At 48.2% G+C, this 22,631-nt stretch overlaps 2 long non-coding RNA genes across 2 annotated transcripts; one reads left to right on the forward strand and one right to left on the reverse strand.

The window, feature by feature from the left end:
- Positions 1 to 36: 36 nt before the first annotated feature.
- Positions 37 to 16,710, forward strand: LOC136794112 (uncharacterized). Its single transcript, XR_010840464.1, has 3 exons — positions 37 to 172; positions 11,627 to 11,791; positions 16,329 to 16,710. It is a non-coding gene; the product is annotated as an uncharacterized lncRNA (long non-coding RNA).
- A 1,185-nt stretch (positions 16,711 to 17,895) lies between these two features.
- Positions 17,896 to 20,185, reverse strand: LOC136794111 (uncharacterized). Its single transcript, XR_010840463.1, has 3 exons — positions 20,091 to 20,185; positions 19,165 to 19,334; positions 17,896 to 18,050 (listed from the first exon to the last, which is right to left on the reverse strand). It is a non-coding gene; the product is annotated as an uncharacterized lncRNA (long non-coding RNA).
- Positions 20,186 to 22,631: the final 2,446 nt, after the last annotated feature.

Below are 22,631 nucleotides of genomic sequence, written 5' to 3' on the forward strand. Positions count from 1 at the left end.
ATACTATCGCGATGGCCTGTGGGACCCGGGAAAGTTTGGCTACGTACTTCCTGTGGCTGTCACCGTACCGGAATCGACAGGAAACGCAGACGCGGGCCAAAGGAGTACGTTCCGCAAAAGGCAGGGAGAGCGATTCGGAGCCAACCAGGAGCGAGAGCAAAGGCGAAGCCAGGCGAGTGGTCCGATTTGGGCTTCGCGAGGCAGAGCCGCTCACCGGCAGGGGGCGCTCGGGAGAGGCAGGAAAGTGGGGCGGTGTGGGGACGTTAGGAGAGCAGGGAGTACAGGTGGCCCTAAGGTTCAGCGTACGGCGCTCTTACACTTATTCAGTCGTTCCTTCATTCACACACTCATATGTTTATTTGCTCACTCATTAATACCCTATTAAAATTTTAGTTTTCTTTCCTTCAATCCTGAACATCCTCAATACAAAATCTAAATTAATTTGCCTCAGCCCTTGGTCATTTGGCTGGGGAACTTCTCCAGTATCATTGTGAGTAAACCTCTGGGGTTGGGGGCTTTGAGAATCTCAGTTACTTGCTCAAGGGCACAGGGCAAGTAAATGGCCTGGTCGGGATTTGAACCCAGGCAGAAGTGGCTACGTAATTTGCAGGGCCCAGTGCGATAGGAAAATGTAGAGCCCCTTGTCCAAAAGTGGTGAAGAACTTCCCAACAAGGACAGCAGGGCATTAAACCAAGCGTGGGGCCCTTCTGAGCATGGGGTCCTGGATGACTGCGCACGTCGACACCCCCGTGAAGCCTGAACCCCACCTCCAAGTCAGACCCTTACCCCCAACACTGTCTTGCCTTCAATTTGCTGCTGCCTGCTCCAGGTTATTGAGGATTATTGGAAAGATGAAGGAGGTTGCTGTGTCCAGGAATATTCGAGAAATGCATGGTGTTCTCTACCTCCCGACTTTTGTGTGTGCTGTTCCCTCTGCTTGGAATGCTGTTCCATACCATCTTCACTTGGCTACATCTTGGGCCTTCTTCAGGTCTCAGCTGAGACTTCAGGTCTTCTTGGATGATTCCTTGACCTGGAGCTTATTGGGTGCCCTCCCTGGCACCATTGACGTTCCGCTTCCTGAACCTTAGAGAAATACTCTGTTTTAGTCAGTTCAGGGTGTTGTAACAAATACCACAGGCTGGGTGGCTATATTAGTCAGGATTCTCTGGAGAAACAGAACCCAATAGGAGATAGGAAGACAGATATATTACTGAACTCAGGTTCAGCTGCTCACCGTTCAAAAGCTAATGCTGTAGTGGCAAATGTCAGTAGAAAGGAAAGATTCTTTATTCAGAAAAGCCAGCAATTTGGGGAGAAGGTGGGCTCATGTCTGGAGACCAACTCCAGAGATTCTGCTCAGCCATGGCAATTTTTAGAGGGAAAAAGGGAGAAATCTCAGCTAATCATTACGGTAGGAGGTCAGATTCTTTGTCCTTTTTTCATTGTGTGCAGACTGCTGACTTCTCCTGATCTTATTTTGGATGCTGTCTTGCATGCGTGGTCCACCTGCAAATTTGCTATGGGGCAGCTGAGGTTAGAGAGTCAGTCGTTCTTTTTTGTTGTTGTTGTTTTTTTAAGATAGATTTTATTCATTTTAAAAATTTTAATTTTGGCTGCGTTGGGTCTTTGTTGCTGCACATGGGCTTTCTCTAGTTGCAGCGAGTGGAGGGCTACTCTTCGTTGTGGTGCGTAGGCTTCTCATTGTGGTGGCTTCTCGTTGTGGATCATGGGCTCTAGACATGGGCTTCAGTAGTTGTGGCATGTGGGCTCAGTAGTTGTGGCTCGTGGGCTCTAGAGCACAGGCTCAGTAGTTGTGGTGCATGGGCTTAGTTGCTTCGTGGCATGTGGGATCTTCCCAGACCAGGGCTCAAACCTGTATCCCCAGCATTGGCAGGCGGATTCTTAACCACTGCGCCACCAGGGAAGCCCTAGTCAGTCATTCTTTAATCCTTCATTCTTACTCCTTTTTTTTTTTTTTTTTTTTTTTTTTTGCGGTACGCGGGCCTCTCACTGTTGTGGCCTCTCCCGTAGCGGAGCACAGGCTCCGGACGCGCAGGCTCAGCGGCCATGGCTCACGGGCCCAGCCGCTCCGCGGCACGTGGGATCTTCCCGGACCGGGGCACGAACCCGTGTCCCCTGCATCGGCAGGCGGACTCCCAACCACTGCACCACCAGGGAAGCCCTCTTACTGCTTTTAATCTAGGAAAGGTATCAACAGGTTAGGCAAGGTGTTGTGTACATTTAGTAAAGCAAAAATCAGGAGTTAGAGGAAATGTTACCTAGTGATCTCATTTTTATGATTAAGGTTTAAGGGGAACAGAAATAGACAAACAGGAAAGGGGCCAAAGAGCTGCTTACAAATTCCCACTTGTCAGACATCATTGCATTTCTGTGGGATTAAGGGCAAAGGTCCATCTTCCGTAATTTATTCATGCTGACATAGGACGCTGTGTTTTCAGAGTGGAAGTTGTCGACATGGGTCTGTAGCATCTCTTTGCTGACAGTTTTAGTCTCCTGCTTACATATAGGGGCAGAGCAAGCTATAATTATTCTAATGCCCACACAGATATAGGTTATTATGAGCAATAATGTTAATCTCATTCTTTCATCGGACACTGAGTCTGTGACTCTAGTGTCCTAATCGTTAACTGCTTGAGCCCGCTCTTTTGTGACTCAGGGAGGCCTGGGAGACTTCAGCTTTTCCACAGACAAGAGGCAGGGGACATAAAGGGGCCTTTGTATTTGGGGAGGGCCCTGCAGAGTTCTGCTCAGTTCCATATCTATCTTTCTATCTGTATATATGTGTATATATATATATATATATATATATATATATATATATATATATGGAATTAACTCATGTGTTTATGGAGTCTGAGAAGTTCTATGATCTGCCGTCTGTAATCTGGAGAACAAGCAAAGCTGGTGGTGTAATTCAGTCCAAGTCTGAAGGCCTGAGAACCAGGAGCTCTGATGTCTGAGGGCAGGAAATATGGATGTCCCAGCTCAAGAAAAAAGAGAATTCACCCTTCCTCCACCTTCTTGTTTTATTCAGGCCTTCAGTGGATTGGATGACGCCCACATTGGTGGGGCCGATCTTCTTTTTCTTAGTCTACTGAATCAAATGCTAACCTCTTCCAGAAACACCCTCATAGACACACCCAGAAATAATGTTTTACCTGCTACCTGGGCATCTCTTAGCCCAGTCAAATTGACACACAAAATTAACCATCACAGTGGCTTAAACAACAAACGTTTATTTCTTATGGTTCTGGAGGCTGGAAGTTCAAGATCAGGGTGGCAGCATAATCAGGTTTTGTTGAGGACTGTCTTCCTGGCTTGTAGACAGCTGCCTTCTCACTGTGTCCTCACGTGGAAGAGAGAGAAGGAAAGAGAGAGAGCTGTGCTCCCTTCATCCCTTTATAAGGGCATCAATCGCATCCTGTGGGCAGAGCCCTCATGACCTCATCTAAACCTGATCATCTCCCAAAGGCCCCAACTCCAAATACCATCCCGTTGAGGCTTAGTGCTTCAGCGTATCAGGGTTTTTTTGGTGGGGAGGTGCAAACATTCCATCCGTAACCTAATTCAGAATGACTTCCTGAGATTCAGGGCTTGTTAATGGAATTCCTGAATTTTTGAAGATAAGAGGGAGAATTGAGGGAGCTTCAAGGAGCAGGGGGTGAGGACAGACCCCCTCCCACAGGCTTGGTGGGGCAAGTTTCTTTTGGAAGCAAGGGAGCATGCCTGATTGTGGGGGCCAGAGGCAAAGGCAACTGGGAATGCCCCTTGATTCATACATGGTGCTTTGAGGATTTGAACCCAGGCTGTCTGTGCCCATAGCCACAGCACTGTAGGTCCTGATGAATTTATATACTTTATGTCATTGAGTGCACTTAGTTTTGACTATTTCTGATTGCATAAATGTTATGTACTCTCATCCAGAAATGCAGACAAGCGAACGAGAAAGAAAAATCATGAAAACCCTTCCTAGCGTCCTCCAGCCAGAGACAAAACCATCAATGGTCTACAAGCACTTCTTTCGTTTTGCATCGTTCTGGTCACAAATCTGAATTTCTTCCACTATTACCTGCCACGGACTGTTGAAAAGAACACCTTTGGTTAATAACAGCTCTTTCAGGGGCAAAAACAAATGAACAAACAAAAACCCACACCATGCTAAACATATGCATGGCTTTTAGTTAAATATAGTACAGTTTTTTTCTGATTCCTGAAACACAAAAGCATGGAAAAGTGATCATTTTGGGGATCAAGGAAATACGGGTGTTATACTACCTGCTTTTTGACAGTATAGCTTGAATATTTCCCATGGTACTCCCATGGTACTCAACAGGTACCATGTTTTAGGTAGACAGTCTCCTGTTAGTAGACATTTATTGTGCGCCCACTAGGTGCCAGGTACTGCTCTGGATACTAAAGCTACGATCATGAACAAGAAAGACAAAATTCCCAACCGTGGCAGAGCTGACAGTCTAATCACATTTTTTCCCTGATAGTATTTTTCATGGCTGTATAGTATTCCACGGTGTGGACTTGTGCCATGATTTATGTAGATAACCCCCAGCTATTAAAACCTCCACTCTAGTGCACATGCTGGTTGCTAAATTTTTGTGTTTTCTTTATTTTTCTAGATTGGGGTAAAAGATACATAACATAAAATTAAGTGTACGGTTCCATGGCATTGAGCACATTCACATCGTTGGGCATCCATCCCCACCATCCATCTCCAGAACCTTCTCATCTTCCCAGACTGAAACTCTGTCCCCAGGAAACCCTGACTCCCCATCCCCCACCCCCAGCCCCTGTCCTCACCATCTACTTCCTGTCTCTGTGGATGTGACTCCTCTAGGGACCTCCTGTGAGTGGGATCAGACTGTATATGACCTTCTGTGTCTGGCTTCTTTCACTGAGCATCACGTCCTCAAGGTGCATCCATACCGTAGTTTCTATCCTCTTTAAGCCGCTATAGTTGTGGACTTTCTGACACACGATGGGAATGCGTCCTAAGCAGCCCAACCTTAGGAGGGAGAGCCGGGGAGAAGAAGGCCGGAACTGGAATGAGGTTGGGGATACTTGATAGGGCAAAGATAGCAGAGGGGTTTGGGAGGGGCATCCAGGAAGCGGGAGGAGCTCCCCTAGCACTCAGCTACCTTCCAGAGAAAAGGCTGAGAACAGGATGCGGGGATGGAAACGGGGAGATTTGGGGACCCCCACGTCATGGAGTGTCCGCTGCAGGCAGAGTCAAGACACACGCTCACAGCAAGTTCTAATTTCACTGGTCCAGGCTCCCAACTTTGTATCAGGACCTCAGTCCTGTGCAGAATTCTCCCCTCCAGGCTGTGCTGAAGCTGACATGCCCTGGCTTACAAGGGCCACATTTTCTAGATTTTTGACATCCAGAGATTAAGCCCAGCCGGTACTGAACATTAAATTATAGAGATTTAACGCTTAGCAGATCATAAAAAAACAAAGGTGATACGCAAATACTCATCACGTCCTAATTATTCGCTAAGTATTCCTGTTATCTATGCTTTCGAGGTAACTTATGCCTATGAAGGTACATGACGGAAATACCATATGATGGTGTGGACCTGCCCATCTCCTCCCAATTTCCCACTCTGTGACGCCATCAGGCAGCTCGAAACCATCCTTGATGGCGTATCTGCATCCTCAGCAGCCCTGTCCCGCAAGGCCCCCCGACCTTGCTCTATTTTTTTTTTCCCACAGCACGTATCAGTTTGCAACCTAACTTCCTATATCGCTGATGTGTTTACGGCCTTTATTCTCAGTGCGCTTGCTTACCATGTCAGCTCGGACAAGGCAGGGATTTTGGTCTGTCATGTTCACTGCTGCGTCCCAGTTTCTAGGAGCGCCCGGCCCACAGTAGGCGCTCAGTAAATATGGGGGGTGTGAATAAAGGGGTCACTCCAGGAAGCGCACTTTAACCACAGCTCCACGCCGCCTCATGTTCCGTGGCCCGGGCGCCATCCACCTTCTGCTCCTTCATTCTGATTTATTTCCGACGCCCCGCAGGCTTCCAGGGAGGCAGCCACGAGGAGACACGGTGGGGGCCGCTACTTGGGCCGTGACTGCGGTCCACCCAGGCGGCGGCCCCCTCCCCAGCCCCTCTGCATCTGGGTAGCCTGTTCTCCCAATGCCTGTCCCCGCGCCAAGCCCGGGAGGCTGCAAACGTCTGGCCCCCATGCGCCGGCACATCCCGGGCCGCCCGCCAGGTGCGCATCGCGGGGCGCCTGCAGCTGCGGCGTTTCCCCTCCGGCGAGGCAGCCTAAACGCGGCAGCCGGTGCGGGGCCACGGCCCAGCCACCTGCGCGCTCCGGGCGCACCAAGAACCAAGGAGGCCAGGGGGACTTCTAGGACCGTGCCCAGCCCCAGCTGGGGGGCTTTTCATCGTAGGGCTCTTTAAAATCTTTTTAATGAGAAAATATTTTAAACATTCAGGAAAATAGGGAAAATAATATGACAGACCCCCAAGATAGCAATGCCAAAGAGTAGGCGTCCTCATTCATCCCATAAATATTTCATGAGGTTACCAGTGTGTCTGGCACTGTTTTAGGAGCTGGGGTAGAACTGGGAGAAAAATAGAGCAAACCCCCTTAACTCTGGAATCTGATTCAAGGTGGGGTGGAGGGGAAGGCTGGTAAGAAATTAAATCAGTGTATTCATTTGCTAGGCCTGTGTTACAGGCTGAATTTTTGTGCCCCCAAAGGTGATGATATCAGGAGGTGGGGTCTCTGGGAGGTGGTGAGGTCATGAGGGTGGAGCCCTTCTTGATGGGATTAGTGCCCTTATAAAGGGACCCCAGAGAGCTCCCTTGCCCCTTTGCCCAAAGAGGACACAGCAAGAAGACAGCTGCCCATGAACCAGGAAGGGAGCCCTCGCTGGACTGTGCCGGCACCCTGATTTTGGATTTCGCAGCCTCCAGGACTGTGAAAAATAGATTTCTGTTGTTTGTAAGCCCTCGGGTCCCTGGTATTTTGTATAGCAGCCCAAACTGACTAAGACTTATTGAGTGGTTTAAGCAGCATATATTTATTGTATCACATTACGGAGGCTGGAAGTCCAAGGTCAAGGTGTTGGAGGGTTGTTTTCTCCTGAGGCCTCTCTCCTTCCTGTTCCTCCTCCTCCTCCTCCCTTGCTGGTTTAATAGGTGTTTGCGGCACTTTTGAAACATGGCCCCCACGTTCACTGACCCTTCTCTCATGGAGAGCCATGGTCTATGTCTGCTCCACTTGAACGTAGGTGGGTGCGTGCCTGCTTCGATCCCTACAGTAAGGCGGAAGTGACGCTGGGATTTCTGAGGCTAGGACAGAAAAGGTCACCAGCTCCTCCTGGTTCTCTTGAGGTGCCCCATCTGGGAAGTCAGCCACCATGAAAGAAGTCAGCTACCCCAAGACCATCATGCTGTAGGCACGTGTAGGCCCTCTGGTCCACTGTCCCAGCTGAGCTCCACCTTCCAGCCCTCCCCTCCATGGTGTCCCCTAGGTGACTGAGGCCATCTAGGACCTTCCAGACCAGCCATCCACCTGACCCCACCCACAGGCCACAGGAGCTGAGCCTGCCCAGAGTCCTGACCTGAGACATACAAAAATCCGTGAGCTATACAAAAATGATTGTTTTAAACCTGTACGTTTTGGAATAGATTGATGCAGCAGCAGTAACTAGAACAGCGTTAAATGTAGCTTGTGGCTTTAATTTGCGTGTCTATAATTACTGAGCAAATCACACAGTTCCCCTGAGAGTTTGTTTACTGTCTGCTCCCTATCTGGGGCACTGCCTGTTCGTTGGGGAATATGCCATAGTTGAGTTTCTAAGAAATAGCCTGGGTATGTCTCCCCTCCCTGAAGAGACAGATAGATTGATTTTGTTTAGCACAGCCTGAGGTATTGGTATATGTCTTCATTTCATTCATTCAGCCATGCTGATTTATATTCTAAGCACTTACTACATGCTGCGCCATGTGCTGGAGGCTGGGATGCAGCAGTGAGCAAGACACACAGCGTTCTCAGGAGCCAGGAATCTGGTGGAGGGAGAGAACTTAAGTCGGGGTGTGTAGTCAGGGATGCGGGAGCCCAGGGGACCCATAAATTGTGCCTGGCTGGGGAGGGAAGGAGGAAGTTGAGAGAGGCTTCATTCATGGACAGGGGTTTCTCAGGTAGAGTGTGTGAATGAAGCAGTGTTCCAGATCACTCTAGTTGACCATTTTGCCTTAACAAACTACCCCAAGCTTAGTGACTTATGGGGACGGAATTGGGTCCTCCCCAAATTCTTACATTGAAGCCCTAACCCCGCAATGTGACCATATTTGCAGATACAGGAACCAAACAGCCTTGGAAGTCACTCCGTGTCACTTCCTCCCCATTCTTTTTGCTGGATGGAAGTTGCTAAGTCTTGCCCACTCTAAGGGGAGAGAAGCAGACACCACCCTCTCAACGGAAGGGAATTAGTTGTGGGAGGGATGTCAATAAATTTGTAGGTATGTTTTGTGGGTTTGTTTTTGGTTTTTGTTTTTTGGTTGTGCTGGATCTTAGTTGCGGCAGGCGGGCTCCTTAGTTGTGGCTCACTGGCTTTTTAGTTGTGGCATGTGAACTCTTAGTTGTGGCATGCATGTGGGATCTAGTTCCCTGACCAGGGATTGAACCCGGGCCCCCTGCATCGGGGAGTCTTAACCACTGCGCCACCAAGGAAGTGCCTGTTGATATGTTTTAAAGTCACACACTCACACACACACACACACACACACACACACACACACACACACACACGGTTGCAAAGATAAGACCGCAGGGTAGGCGCTGTGCATTCAGTGCCTCTTTGAATCACCCACATCCACAAGACAGCAATTCAGGTAATTTCTCTGCCAAAGATGAGGGGCACTCCCTTCTCCTTAAAAGCCCTCAAATTAATCACACAATTGGTTCTTTTTGTAACACAATGAATGAGAGATACAGATCTAAACACATCTGGCCAAAGGACATTTCAACAAAGTCCTCTTAATTTTTCCCTCAAGACAAGACATTGCTGAGTAATAAACAGATGTCATCCGCACCACTTTCCTAGCTGTCTATGGTGAAGTGCCTTTTTTTAAAAAATTGTGCAAGTCTTAATTGCAAAGATCACCCCCTGACATGTTAAAGTGTATTACGTGCATTTAGTATGTTCACAGTATTCTGCAACTATCATCTTTATCTAGTTTCAAAAGATTTTCATCAGCCTCGAAGACAACCCCATCTCCACTAGCAGTCGCTCCGTGTCCTCCTTCCCCAGCCCCTGGCAACCGCAAATCCACTCTCTGTCTCTGTGGAGTTGCCTGTTCTGGACGTTCCGTGTAAATGGAATCACACACTCTGTGGCCTTTTGTGTCTGGCTGCTCTCATTTTCGAAGTTCATCCACACTGTAGCGAGTGTCAGTGCTTCTCTCCTTTTCATGGCTGAGTGATGCTCTGCCATATAGATGGACTGCGTTGTGTTTATCCAGTCATCCACTGATGGACACTTCGGTCGTTTCCACCTTTTGTCTGTTGTGACTAGTGCTGCAATAAACATTCGTGTATAAGAATTTGAGTCCCTGGTTTCAGTTCTTTGGGTATAGAGCTAGGAGTGAAATTGTGGGCTCATATGGTAATTCTATGTTTAACTTTTGGAAACATCACCATACTGTTTTCCTGTGTCTGTGATTTTTTTTAAACAGCTTTACTAAGGTAAAATTCACATACAAGAAACTAGACATATTTAAAGCACACAATCCTGTCATCCACAAATAAAGGCAGTTTTGCTTCTTCCTTCCAGAGAAAATACTGTTCACCGTAGGTTTTCATAGGTGTCCTTTATTGGGTTGAGAAAATTCCCCTCTGTTACTAGTTTCCTGAGACTTAAAAAAAATCAAGAATAGATGTTGGATTTTGTCAAATGCTTTTTCTTCACTTATTGAGATGATCGTGTAGCTTTTCACTTAGTTGTTCATATAATGAATTACTTTGATTAGTTTTCTTTTTTTAAAAAAATGATTTATTTATTACTTATTTATCTTTATGGCTGCATCGGGTCTTAGTTGCGGCATGTGGGATCTTCATTGAGGCATGTGGGATCTTTCGTTCTGGTGCACGGGCTCTTCTCTAGTTGTGGCACACAGGCTCCAGGGCGCATGGGCTCTGTAGCTTGCAGCTTGCGGGCTCTCTAGTTGAGGCTCGCGAGCTCAGTAGTTGTGGCGCGTGGGCCTAGTTGCCCCGCAGCGTGTGGGATCGTAGTTCACTGACCAGGGATCAAATCTGCATCCCCTGCATTGCAAGGCGGATTCTTTACCACTGGACCCAGGGAAGTCCCTACTTTGATTGGTTTTTCAAATGTTAAGGCAAACTTGCCTTGTTTGTAACTTTTTTTTTTTTTTTTTTTTTTTTGCGGTACGCGGGCCTCTCACTGCTGCGGCCTCTCCCGTTGCGGAGCGCAGGCTCAGCGGCCATGGCTCACGGGCCCGGCCACTCCGCAGCATGTGGGATCTTCCTGGACCGGGGCACGAACCCGTGACCCTTGCATCGGCAGGCGGACTCTCAACCACTGCGCCACCAGGGAAGCCCTGTAACTTTTTATTTTGGTGTAATTTCAAACAAAGAGAAAAGTTGCAAGAGGTGAAGTATCTTTGCATATTCTTTACTCGGATTCCTCAGCTGTTTGCATTTCGTCACATTTGCTTTATCACGCTCTCTCTTTCTCTTTTCCTATATAAACGCTATTGTATTCTATAGTCTAATTATATAGACTGTTGTCTATATAGTATATATTTTTGCATGTAACATATTGTAAGTGTATAAATATAATATTATCCATAATATTCATATTATATAATACGTAATATTTTATAACATAACATGACAAAATATAATAATGTGTTATAAATACTATGTTACATGTTATGTATACATGTTATACATAAAAATATATAAAATAATATATAAGGTATAAATATACATTCATATAACATATAAAGTAAAAATATGTATACAATGTATATATAATGTTTCCTGGACAGTTTGAAGAAATATGTTGGAGTCTTGGCAAGCTTTGTGCTGGCGTCTGTCAAATGCCCCTTCTCTGCCCTGGGGAGCATGTTCTGTGTAGCCTGTCGGGTCGCTGTTAGTTAGTTAGTCTCACCTTGTCGAGCTGTTAACCATTTACACCTCAGAGCTTTCACCATCCCCTTGGTTGGCTAGATACGTGTCTGGGAAACCTGGGGCGAAGTGGAGGCCCCTGGGACCACCTCTTCCCCGTGCCCTGTCCCTTCTGCTTTGCTTTGCGCGTGTGCCTGGTGTGTGCTGTTTCCGTCTGTCCCTCCCTCCCTCGCTGGGCTGGGGCTGGGCCGAAGAGAGGGAGCTCTGAGTGTACCCAGGGGTGTGAACACTGACCACCCAAACGGCTGTCCGCTTGGGTCTGGGCCTGGGCACCGGCTGGGTTCCCGGGATCCAGAAAGGCAGAGATGGAAGGGGACAGATTCCAGAGCCAGATGTGGGTTGGGGGAGGAAACTCAGCCATCTCCTTGTGATGCTGCCTGCCTGTTGTCATGGAAACCCAAGCCATTCTCTTTTGAAGGACCCATTAAGGTGCAGGATATAATCAACGGTGTCTCTGGCAGACCCCCACGCTCCCTGGTGGGAGGTGACCACTGTTTGAACAGCAGCCCCTGGATGATGAAGCATCTGAGTTCTGCCCTCACCATGTTTCCAGCACTGGCTGGCGACAATGCGCTGTGTGACCGTAAGTCTCTGCCCCTGTCAGCACTTTAGCACCCTCCCCTGTGGAAATGACAGAGGGACACGTCACAGTTGCCATGTTGTCTCTGTGTACCAAACTATGATAGGGATGTAAGGTAGTGGTTCAACCTGCACATCCTGGCCACAGCGTGCCCAAATTCAGCTCCTGACTCTGCCACCCACTAGCTGTGCAATCTTGAGCAACTTGCTTGACCTCTCTGGACCCCAGTTTTCTCTCCTATAAAATGAGGTATAACGATGGTACCTACCTTTTAGGAGGTAATGTAGCTAAAGCTATCAAAACAGTGTCTGGATAAAGAAAATGTAGTATATTTGTGCGGTGGAATATTATTCAGCCATGAAAAAGGAACAAAGCACGGACAGGCTACAACATGGCGGAACCTTGAAAGCATTATGTTCAGTGAAAGAAACCACACACAATGGGATGCATGGTGTATGATGCCATTTATATGAAAATTCCAGAATAGACAATCCACAGAAACAGAAAACAGACTGATGGTTGCTGGGGGCTGTGGGGAGAGGGAAATGGGGAGTGACTGCTTAAAGGGAATGGGGTTCCTTTTGGGGTGATGGAATGTTCTGGAAGTAAGTAGTGGCGATGGTTCTGGACCTTTGTGAATGTACTAAGTGCCACTGAATTGTCCCTTCAAAATGGTTGAAATACAAATTTTATGTTATGCATATTTGCTTTATAAAATTTCAAGATTATGTTGATGGTGTGATACAGTGACACCCAGATCGAAGAAAGACAAAACTCCTTATGTTACGTGGAACTCCAGACTAGAGGATACAGGGCTTGCACTGGACGGGGTAACCGCAAGCTGGAGCTGTAGTGGGGTTAGCTAGGTTTCCTGGGCTTCCTGGGATTGGCTAATTTGAATAATTTCTTGGGTTCCAAGACCATGGGGCTGTCCCTAGTTGCCTGGTTCCTGGCCCTGGGGCAATCAAAGCAGGTGTGTGGTGGCCCTTAAGTATGAGAGCTGATAAGGGAAGCGGTCCAGGTGTGGACTTAGGCAGTTTCTCAAGAGCAACTGATCAGCCTCTGTCCAGGGCCTCAGAAATGGGTCCCTCTCTCCCTCCTTCCTTCGTTCCTGCCATCTTTCCTCCCTTCCTCCCTCCTTCCCTTCCTTCCTTCCTTCTCATTTATCTATCAATCCATTATTTATCCACCTTTATACTTTTGTCATCATCATTTCCTGAGCACCTACTGTCTGTGGTGCCATGCATGTACATACACCATCTCCTTGATCTTTACAACAGCCTGAAGAGAGAGGCCATAATCACCCCACTTTACAGCCAGGGAAGATGAGGCTGAGCGAGGAGAAGCACTTGCCCGATGTCCCTGCCCAGCACCCTTCACTTCCCTGCCCCACTGCCCATCACAGCATAGAAATTATTTTAGCACCCGCCTTCCTGGTGCCCAAAACATTGCATGTGGGTCTCTAGCCCTCACCATCCTACAAAGACTTATTATAATGCCAAGAAACAGGCACCAAGGTTGGCTAATTATTATTATTTTAAATTTATGTATTTTTGGCTACATTGGGTCTTCATTGCTGCGTGTGGGCTCTCTCTGGCTACAAGGAGCAGGGGCTACTCTCCATTGCGGTGGGTGGGCTTCTCATTGCGGTGGCTTCTCTTTTTGTGGAGCACAGTCTCTAGGTGCAGAGGCTTCAGTAGTTGCAGCACGCAGCCTCAGTAGTTGCGGCATGCAGGCTTTAGAGCACGCAGGCTTCAGTAGTTATGGCGCGTGGGCTCAGTAGTTGTGGCTCACGGGCTGTAGAGCTCAGGCTCAGTAGTTGTGGCGCATGAGCTTAGTTGCTCCACAGCATGTGGGATCTTCCCGGACCAGGATCAAACCCGTGTCCCCTGCGTTGGCAGGTGGATTTTTAATCACTGCGCCACCAGGGAAGTCCAAAGTTGGCTACTTTTAACTTTCAACCCGTATAGTGCTTCAAAGGCACAATCTCCTATGCTCCCCCTGAGCCTCTGAGGCATTTGATTCCTGTAGTGGATAACTCCATATTTCAAATCCCCTGTCTTCTCACAGGTGCTTTTAGCTTTTGGAACTGTGTTGCTGCCACTGTGGGCTGCATTGTCTGGTTTATTTGTTCTGCCCTTGTCTGTCTCTCCAGCGTCTTGAAGCAGCTGCCAGGACATGGGTGTGTTTTAGGTAGCTCTACCCACTAGCTCTGCCATGTTACCCATTCATATGCCTTCCCTCTTCAGAAGCTTACAACTCTATTTTGAAATATGAGCCTGGATATACAGGCTTATAGGAGGTCTCAGGTGGAAACTGGCTTGGAAAACATGAGCAACATTGGATGGATTTACAACTGTTTGAGATCTCTGTAGCAGAGCTTGCCAGCTGTCCTCAAAACTGTTCTTCCCTTCTTTCTCATGGCACTAGAACCCCCAATTTTTATCTGAGCATATCTGGTGGTGTAAAAGATAGACAGTATTTTAACAAGTGGCACAGTACACCATGGGGATGAATGTGACACACTAAGGATAGCAGAGCAACAGTGTAGAAGGAGTCCAGGTCCTGCCATCATGGAGCTCCATACCAGCCCTGAACTGCCTACGCTCAGTTTTGTGACATAAAATAAATGTATTACATTTTTTTTACTTAAAGAATTTGAGTTGTGGGGACTTCCCTGGTGGTGCAGTGGTTAAGACTCCACACTCCCAATGCAGGGGGCCCGGGTTTGATTTCTGATCAGGGAACTAGATACCACATGCGTGCCGCAACTAAGAGTTCGCATGCCACAACTAAGGAGACAAACTGCCACAACTAAGGAGCCCGGGAGCCACAACTAAGACCTGGCACAATCAAAAAAAAAAAAAAAAAAGACAAGTTGAGTTGGATGTTTCATATAGTAAAATGCATAGACCTTAAGTGTACAAATAAATGATTTTTGACAATTGTAGACACCCATATAGTTGCTACCCTAATCAAGATGGATAATGTTTTCAGAACCCTAAACAGTTCCCACGGGCCCCTTTCGAATTGATTCCTACCCTCCCCCAGGGGCACCCAAAATTCTGATTTCTATCAACATAGATTAGTTTTGCCAGGTTTTGTTTGTTTGTTTGTTTGCCACACTGTATGGCTTACGGGATCTTAGTTCTCTGGCCGGGGATCCAACCCATGCCCCCCTGCAGTGGAATTGCGGAGTCCTAACCACAGGACCGCCAGGGAATTCCCTGCTGGTTCTAAATGCCATATAAATGGAATCATGCAGTATGTATCCTTTGGTGTCCAACTTCTTTTGTTCAGCATGACCTTCAGTCATCTAGGCTGCTGCTTGTATCATCAGTTTGTTCCTTTCTTTTTTTTTCTTGCCCATAGTGTGGATATACCAGTTTGTTTATCCATTTGCCAGTTAGTTGTTGGCTATTCCCAACAAAGCTGTTGTGACTGTTTTTGTAAAATTTGCTTTGTGGAAATAGATATTCTTTTCCCTTCTGTGTAGATCTAGGTGTAGAACTGCTGAGTCAAAGGGAAGAAAATAGGGACTTCCCTGGTGGTGCAGTGGTTAAGAATCCACCTGCCAATGCAGGGGACACGGGTTCGAGACCTGGTCCCGGAAGATCCCACGTGCCACAGAGCAGCTAAGCCCGTGCACCACAACTACTGAGCCTGCGCTATAGAGCCCATGAGCCACCACTGCTGAGCCCGTGAGCCACAACTATGGAAGCCCACACGCCTAGAGCCCCTGCTCTGCAACAAGAGAAGCCACCACAATGAGAAGTCCGCGCACCGCAACGAAGAGTAGCCCCCGCTCGCCGCAACTAGAGAAAGCCCACGCGCAGCAATGAAGACCCAACAACGAAGACCCAGTGCAGCCAAATTTATTTAAAATTAAAAGAAAGTTACCTGACCTTAAAAAAAAAAAAAGGGGGAAGAAAATAAACTTCCACTTTGTTAGAGTAACCCCACTATCTCCCTATATATTAGTGTTCCCTCCTTCTTTGCCTCACTCTCTGGTTTCTTCACTTCTGCTTTCTTGGGACCACCTTCCAAATAAACCAGACTTGTCCCAGACTCTACTTTCATGGATTTCCCAAGTTAAGATAATTGGACACTGACCAAATAACAAGATAGCTCCATGGGTTGTACCTTCAGCTCAGTTGTCCACAGCACCTCTGGGGGTGATGGCTCTTCTTTATAGGTGCCTGTGGCCTCCATGCTCCTGTGTCTGATGAAGGTGACAGGGGTTCACACATCAGCATTTACATCTCAGCTGAATACTTATTAGGCACTAGCACTGAGCTGGCATGGGGGTGGGTACGAAAATCAAACTGCTGAGATTAACTGAGGTTCCCGGCCCCCCAGTGGTCTATGGGAGAATAAAAGATCAGAGGGGTTTTGGGTTTTTTTTAATACAAAGGAAGGATTCCCCTAAATGACAATCAGTGGGGAAGCTGGTCAAAATACAGATTCCTTGGCCTGCCTCACCTCTGGATTATTGAAACTGAGAGGGTCCTGGAACGTGTATTCTCTCTGATTTTCCTAGGGGAATCATCCTCATATTAAAATCGGAGAGGGCTTCCCTGGTGGCACAGTGGTTAGGAATCCGCCTGCCAATACAGGGGACACAGGTTCGAGCCCTGGTCCGGGAAGATCCCACAGGCCGCGGAGCAGCTAAGCCCGTGCGTCACAACTACTGAGCCTGCGCTCTAGAGCCCGCGAGCCACAACTACTGAGCCCACGCACCACATCTACTGAAGCCCATGCACTCTAGAGCCTGTGCTCGGCAACAAGAGAAGCCCGGCCACCGCAGTGAATAGTAGAAGAGTAGCCCCTGCTCGCCGCAACTACAGAAAGCCTGCGCGCGGCAATGAAGACCCAACACAGCCAAAAATAACAAATAAATAAAATTTTAAATAAATAAATAAAATTGGAGAATTTGGGGACTTCGCTAGCAGTCCAGTGGTTAAGACTCTGTGCTTCCAACGCAGGGGTTGCGGGTTTGGTCCCTGGTCAGGGAGCTAAGATCCCACATGCCGTGTGATGTGGCCAAAAAAATTTTTTTTAATATTGGAGAATTCAAGCAAGAGATGGTCGTGAGTGAGCTAGTTATAGAGTGTCGCCGGTGGGGGAAATGATAGGCAATTACAGTCAGCAGGGAGGGGCCCGGTCATGCAAGTTGTGTGAGGATATTTGGATTTTATCTTGCAGCCAGTAGGAGTCTTGGAAGTGTTGAAGGCACGGGTGGGACTTGATCAGATTCGTGTTCCAGGAAGACCCCTCACTGTATGTGGCAAATGAATTGGCTGTGTGTGTGTGTTTGGGGGGAGGAGGGAAGAGACTATGAGATGACCAGGCAGTGATGGAGGTAGGGGGCTGGAGAAGAGGACAGATTTGATGAGAATGACTTGCCTCGGGGAATATGGGAGGGGGGAGGGGGAGGGTCTCTGGAACGTGGAGAGCCCGCCGCATGATGGGGGCATGGAGGGAAGGGGCAAGTTGGGGGTTGGGTGGATTGGCCGTTCACCTTGACATTATTAATTTGGATTGATGGTGAGACACCTGGGGAGAGATATTCACAGAAATACCAGGGCAGCACCTCCTCTTTCACTGGTGTCCCGAAAGGGCAGTATCTGGGTGCCTTTTACTATCTGAAAGCTCTCCCATTCCCAGAGAACAATTCTAAATATGCCAGAAAGTCTCTCACAGTTAGCCTCAACCCAGACATTGAACTCTCTCTCCGCTCCTCATTCATGAAGAGCCTCTGGCATTTACGTGTCTTGTAATCATATTTTCTCTGCTTGTTAATGGACCCACTGAGGCAGTACTCCCGGGAGAGAGAAAGATTTCGTCTGTCTGGGGCTGAGGAGGGAGACAGGGGTTGCCAGAGCTAATGAGGAATCAATGCCTCATAATTGCTAATTAAACGAGCCTGGCTGTCTCCTGGGGCATTAGTTGGTTGGCCGGCCTTTGAGTGTCCACAAATTTAATTATACTTCCCAATAAACACCTGCAGCAACCATCACCCTGTGGCATCTCTGTGGGGGAGACCGAGGAGAAGTAGGATCTTCATGTGTGTGCCGAAACCATCAATTCACTTATTGACTGATGTATTGGTTTATTCCCTGATGCCTTTATTGAGTCAACAGATATTTATTGAGCACCTGCTGTGTACCAGGCCCTGGATTGGGTGCCAGGGACTCAGCAGTGAAAATACAAATACAGTCTCTGCCCTCACGGAGCTCACAGTATCCTGGGGGAGACAGTTCTGTAAATAGAAAACACAAAAATAATTAGACTAAGTGCCAGGTGGAAGATATCCCGGGTCTATGAGAATGTGTAATGTAGACTTGACATGGGGAACGGTGAGGCAACAAAGAAAGTTTCCCTTGATGAAATGAGGCTTGGATGAGGAGGCAGAATGCGCCGTGGGGCACTCGGGGTGGCGGCATCCATTCCAGGCTAAGGGAACAACAAAGGCAAAGGCTGTTCTGAGGCTGGGCTGAGCCGAATGTCACGTCTGTGACTTGATTAGGGTGTCACAGGGAATTGGGGGTGAGCCTCGATGATGCCACAGCCCACTTACTAGACACAAGTTTACACGTGTCCTGTAATTGGTCCATGGAACTGGTGGTAGGGTGGGAGGAGGAAAAAAAAAAATCATTCTCCTGAACTTTTATTGAAGTCTCCCTAGAATCCTGATCTAGGGAGGCCTTCAAAGGTTGTTCTCTCATTGAGCCTCCAGGAAAGTGTAGAGAGATGGTTAAGAGTCCTGGGTTCAGAGTCAGATATTTTGTAGCTCCAGGCCCGTGGGGGCATAGGAGTGGCGTGGCCAACGCCACACACTGCTGTGTATTCGTGGGGTGCGCGCCCCTATTCTGTTCCCTCCCCTGCCTCTGCTCTGTGGAATTAGTCAGCCCAGCCCCGGGGTGGGAGTGATCCCTCCCGGAGCCCCCAGCCCTCACACTCGCTTGTCCGTCTTGGGCGGAGGTCGACGGGAGCCCGCGCTGTGAGGAAGCTGTGACTTGTTGTCGTAGGACATCAGAACAACAAAATCACTAGTCTTCCACACAGCACTAGACCACAACCGTTCCAGTCGTCTTCGCCACCCTCTGCCCCGTGTCTGAGACCCCCACCCAGCTCTTTCCCCTCACCTGAGCTAAGCCATAACACCTGTTCTCCACTGCCCCCTGTTTCCCATTCCTGGTGCTCCTGGAGAGAGGCAGGGTCCGATCTCCAAGGGCCCAACTCCCACCCAGCCATATCAGAAACATGGAATTTGGAGTTGGACAGATGTGGGGTTGACTTGCAGCTTCACCCTTGGGCTGAGAGCCCCTGGGCTTGTTACGTCCCTGCCCCTCTCTGGGTCTCAGTTTCCTCACCTGTCACCTGAGTGTGATAACACCCATGTCCTGGAGCTGAGGATGGCATGATATAATGTATGTAGTAACATGCCTGGCACAATGCTTCTCACAGAAGTCTGGAAAGAGCACAGTAATGCCACCTTGGCAGGCGCCTGTCCCCCCTCCGTCCTACGGATTGGCCATTTCACCTGTTGGGAATTACAGATTTTTTTCTGTGTGCGGTTTCTTTCATCTCACCTGCTTATCTGGAAAACAATTCCTTGAAAGATCCATTAAATGAGGGTCAAGTCTCCAGAAACGTCGGACACGTCAGACCACCCTCTGTTTCCCCGTCAGGGGACGGGGGCTTCCCGGTACCAGGGAAGCTGTCCAGTGTCCCGGTTCTGAAATGAAGTCGGCTCCGGGAACCCCCTAGGAGCTGTCCGGAGCCCTCGTGCTGAAGCAGATTGTGGCTCCCTTCCCGGACCCCGGGCGGCGCTGTCCTGAGTCTCGGTGCTGAAATAAATAGCAGTTTCCTTCCTTGTCGGTCGGAGAGCTGTCCTCAACCTCGGTGCTGAAGAAAACTTGATTTGCTTCCCTCTCTTCCCCAGCTCGCCCTAGTCCCCTCTGTTCTTCTCCCTCTTGGGGGCTCCCCTCCACTACAATTCTTTCCCCTCCGATCCTCTTCCAGGTGCGCCTCCCGGCACAAGGCGGGGGAGAGACGGAGAGGTCATAACTAGGACTCATACCTGCCCCTCACCTAGTGGCATGTTTCCAGAACTTACCTCCCAGGTAGTCAGCGTGGTTGGTCTCCGTTTTCCAGACCGTCAAACTCCACAGTCTTGGTCGCTTTCTGGGAAACTGTCCGTGCGCTGACCTGCAAACCAGCCCCATTCACAGGGCCCCGGATCCCTCAGACCGCCCCTCCCCCCACGCGGCTTCGGCCCTTCCCCTGACTGCCTCACCTGCTTCCAGTCTTGCAGGCAGATGCAGGTGTCCACTGGCTGCCTAGGCGGGGACTTGCGCTTTTACGGGCTTCAGGGGAGGCGGGGCGCCGGGAACCCAGGGAGGGGCTTCGCCAGCCTGCCAATGGGACTCCGCCTCGAATGCAACTCCAAAGATTACCTCATAGGTTGTGGCCTCAGCTTCAGAATAAAAGTCTGGCATCTGCCCAAAACCTGGGTTAGGGGTTTTCTGGAGGGGGAGGGGACGCTCATTGTGTTCCTCGGGGTCTTCCCACAGGGTCCAACCCCCTCCTAGGTCTCTGAACTCCCTGTTGGCTCAGGGACGCTGGCCAGTACTTGCTTCTCCCCATCCCCAGCTTGTGCTATTGCTGGAGCAGGAGAGAGAAAGCTAGTAAACTGTGTTGGGGTAAAAACGGCACAGTGCAGAATATTTAAGTCCAGTTCCAGGTAGGGAAACTGAGGTCTGTGGGACTGGAGGGCTTAGAGGAGGCTGGGGCCGAGGTGAGACTCTAGCCTAGATCTTTTGATTCCTTGATTCAAAACCCAACTCATAACTTAGTGTATTGTTTTGCTTTATGGAGCAGGCTCTGAGCCAAAAAAACACACGAACTTGGGTTCAAACTCAGATTTTTCTCCTCCGTGCTGTGGGTATTTGGATATAATCAAACCTCTTTGTGCTTCAGTTTCCTCAGCTGTGAAATGGCAATGATGGTAGTAACTTCTCAGAGCACTGTGATGAGGAATTAATGATATGGTGTGGATTGCATGTTGAAATAAATAAGCAGGACTGGGACTAGGGTGAGGGAGGCACTGGCCTCCCTCAGGTGCAAAATTTAAGGGGCTACAAAAACACCCCTCAGTAATCAAGATAAATAATATTTCAATGCGATGTTTTAAGAAATCAGAATTAATGCAAAAAATCCACAATGAACAAAATACCAAACTTTAAATAAAGACAGGATCGGCATTACTAATTTTTCCTTTTGCCTCAGGCTCCAGTGCAGCTTGGCATGGCACTAGAAATAACCTGAACATGATAAGTTTCCCAATAATGTAGCTATTTATTATTTTCTGAGACATTCCACTCATTTATTTACTCAACAGACTTTTATTGTATTAGGCACCAGGGACATATACATGAATTCAGCAACCAGTCTTGCCTTTGGGGAGGGTGAAGACATGAAGTTATAACTATGCTCAAACGTAGTATGTGTGACAATAGAGGGATTTGTGTCATAGCTTGTGCTCTCCCTAGTGTGAACGTCCTATGAAGGAGCTGCTCATTTTGTGGAATTGGACCTCACAAGTGAGCTGCCTGTAGATCACCCATGGATTCAGGAGCATCAGATGAGGTACCTAGCGTTTGTCAGCAAAGTGCCAAACCAAAGATTAGCCCCATCCACACACTGGGGGAAAGTTCAATCAAACCCATAAGGATGCGTGCAGAAGCTGTAGGGAATCCTAACACATAGCAGGTACTCAACAAATTCACTGTCAGCTATGCGACTTGTGGGAGCTCGTCTGAAACACTCTGGCTTAATTCTTCCATCCTGCCTCCCATGCAGAGGCCATTTCTAGCTTCCCAGGTCCAAAGGAGGAGCAGGGAGCCTGCTACAAAAGGAAGAGGAAGAAACAGGAATGCCGCCTGGGGGTGGCTGCCTCATTTATTTGTTTCCCTCTCTAAAAAAAAAAAAAAACAAAAAACTTTCTATTTTTTTTTAAAAGAAATTCACACCCACAGGAAAGTTGCAAGAACCAGGCACTAAACTCTCTTATCATCTTTACCTAGATTCACCCACCCATCGTTAACATTTGGCTACATTTGCTTTCTCTTTTTCTCTGTGGAGATCTCTGCCTCTGTTCTAATCATGTAAATTGCAAACACAACTGCCCCTTCATCCTAAATACTTCAGCACGCATTCCCCAAGATCAAGTCTGCTATGTAAATTAATGCAACGATCTCAACCAAAAAGTTAAAGTTGTTACAACGCCACGGTCTAATCCAGAGTCCATATTTCAGTTTCACCAGTCATCCCAGTCCTGTCCTTTATGGTATCTCTTCCCAAGCCAGGATCCAATTCAAAATTATGCATTGCATTTCATTGTCCCGTTTTCCATCTCTTTCGCAGAGGGGTGGGCTTTGTAGTAAAAAGAAGACTCGGACCCCAGGCTCTTCCTTTCAACCCTGAGATCTGGCTCCGTCACTGTCTTCTACAAGGCTGTGCAGTGTACACAGGGTCTGACCCCCCTTATTTACAACAAGAGTTTGTTTACAGGATTTCTTAAGTCCCCTCCTCCTCCAACATTCTGGAAAGATTTGGCCAGATCTGTTCCCTCCACCCAAGCCTACTTTATGCATTCATTTACTCCACAAAAAAATTTTTTTTGAATATCTGCTATGTGCCGGGCGCTGGGAAAGACAACAGGGAACCCAGCTGATGTGATTTTGGGCCTCCATTGAGTGCAGAAGATAATAAACAAGTAAACAAAGGAACAAGATAACCTCACACAGAGATGACAGCTATGAAGGAAACAGACTGG

Source organism: Kogia breviceps, chromosome 4 (genome assembly GCF_026419965.1).
Source record: "Kogia breviceps isolate mKogBre1 chromosome 4, mKogBre1 haplotype 1, whole genome shotgun sequence".
Lineage (NCBI taxonomy): Eukaryota > Metazoa > Chordata > Mammalia > Artiodactyla > Physeteridae > Kogia > Kogia breviceps.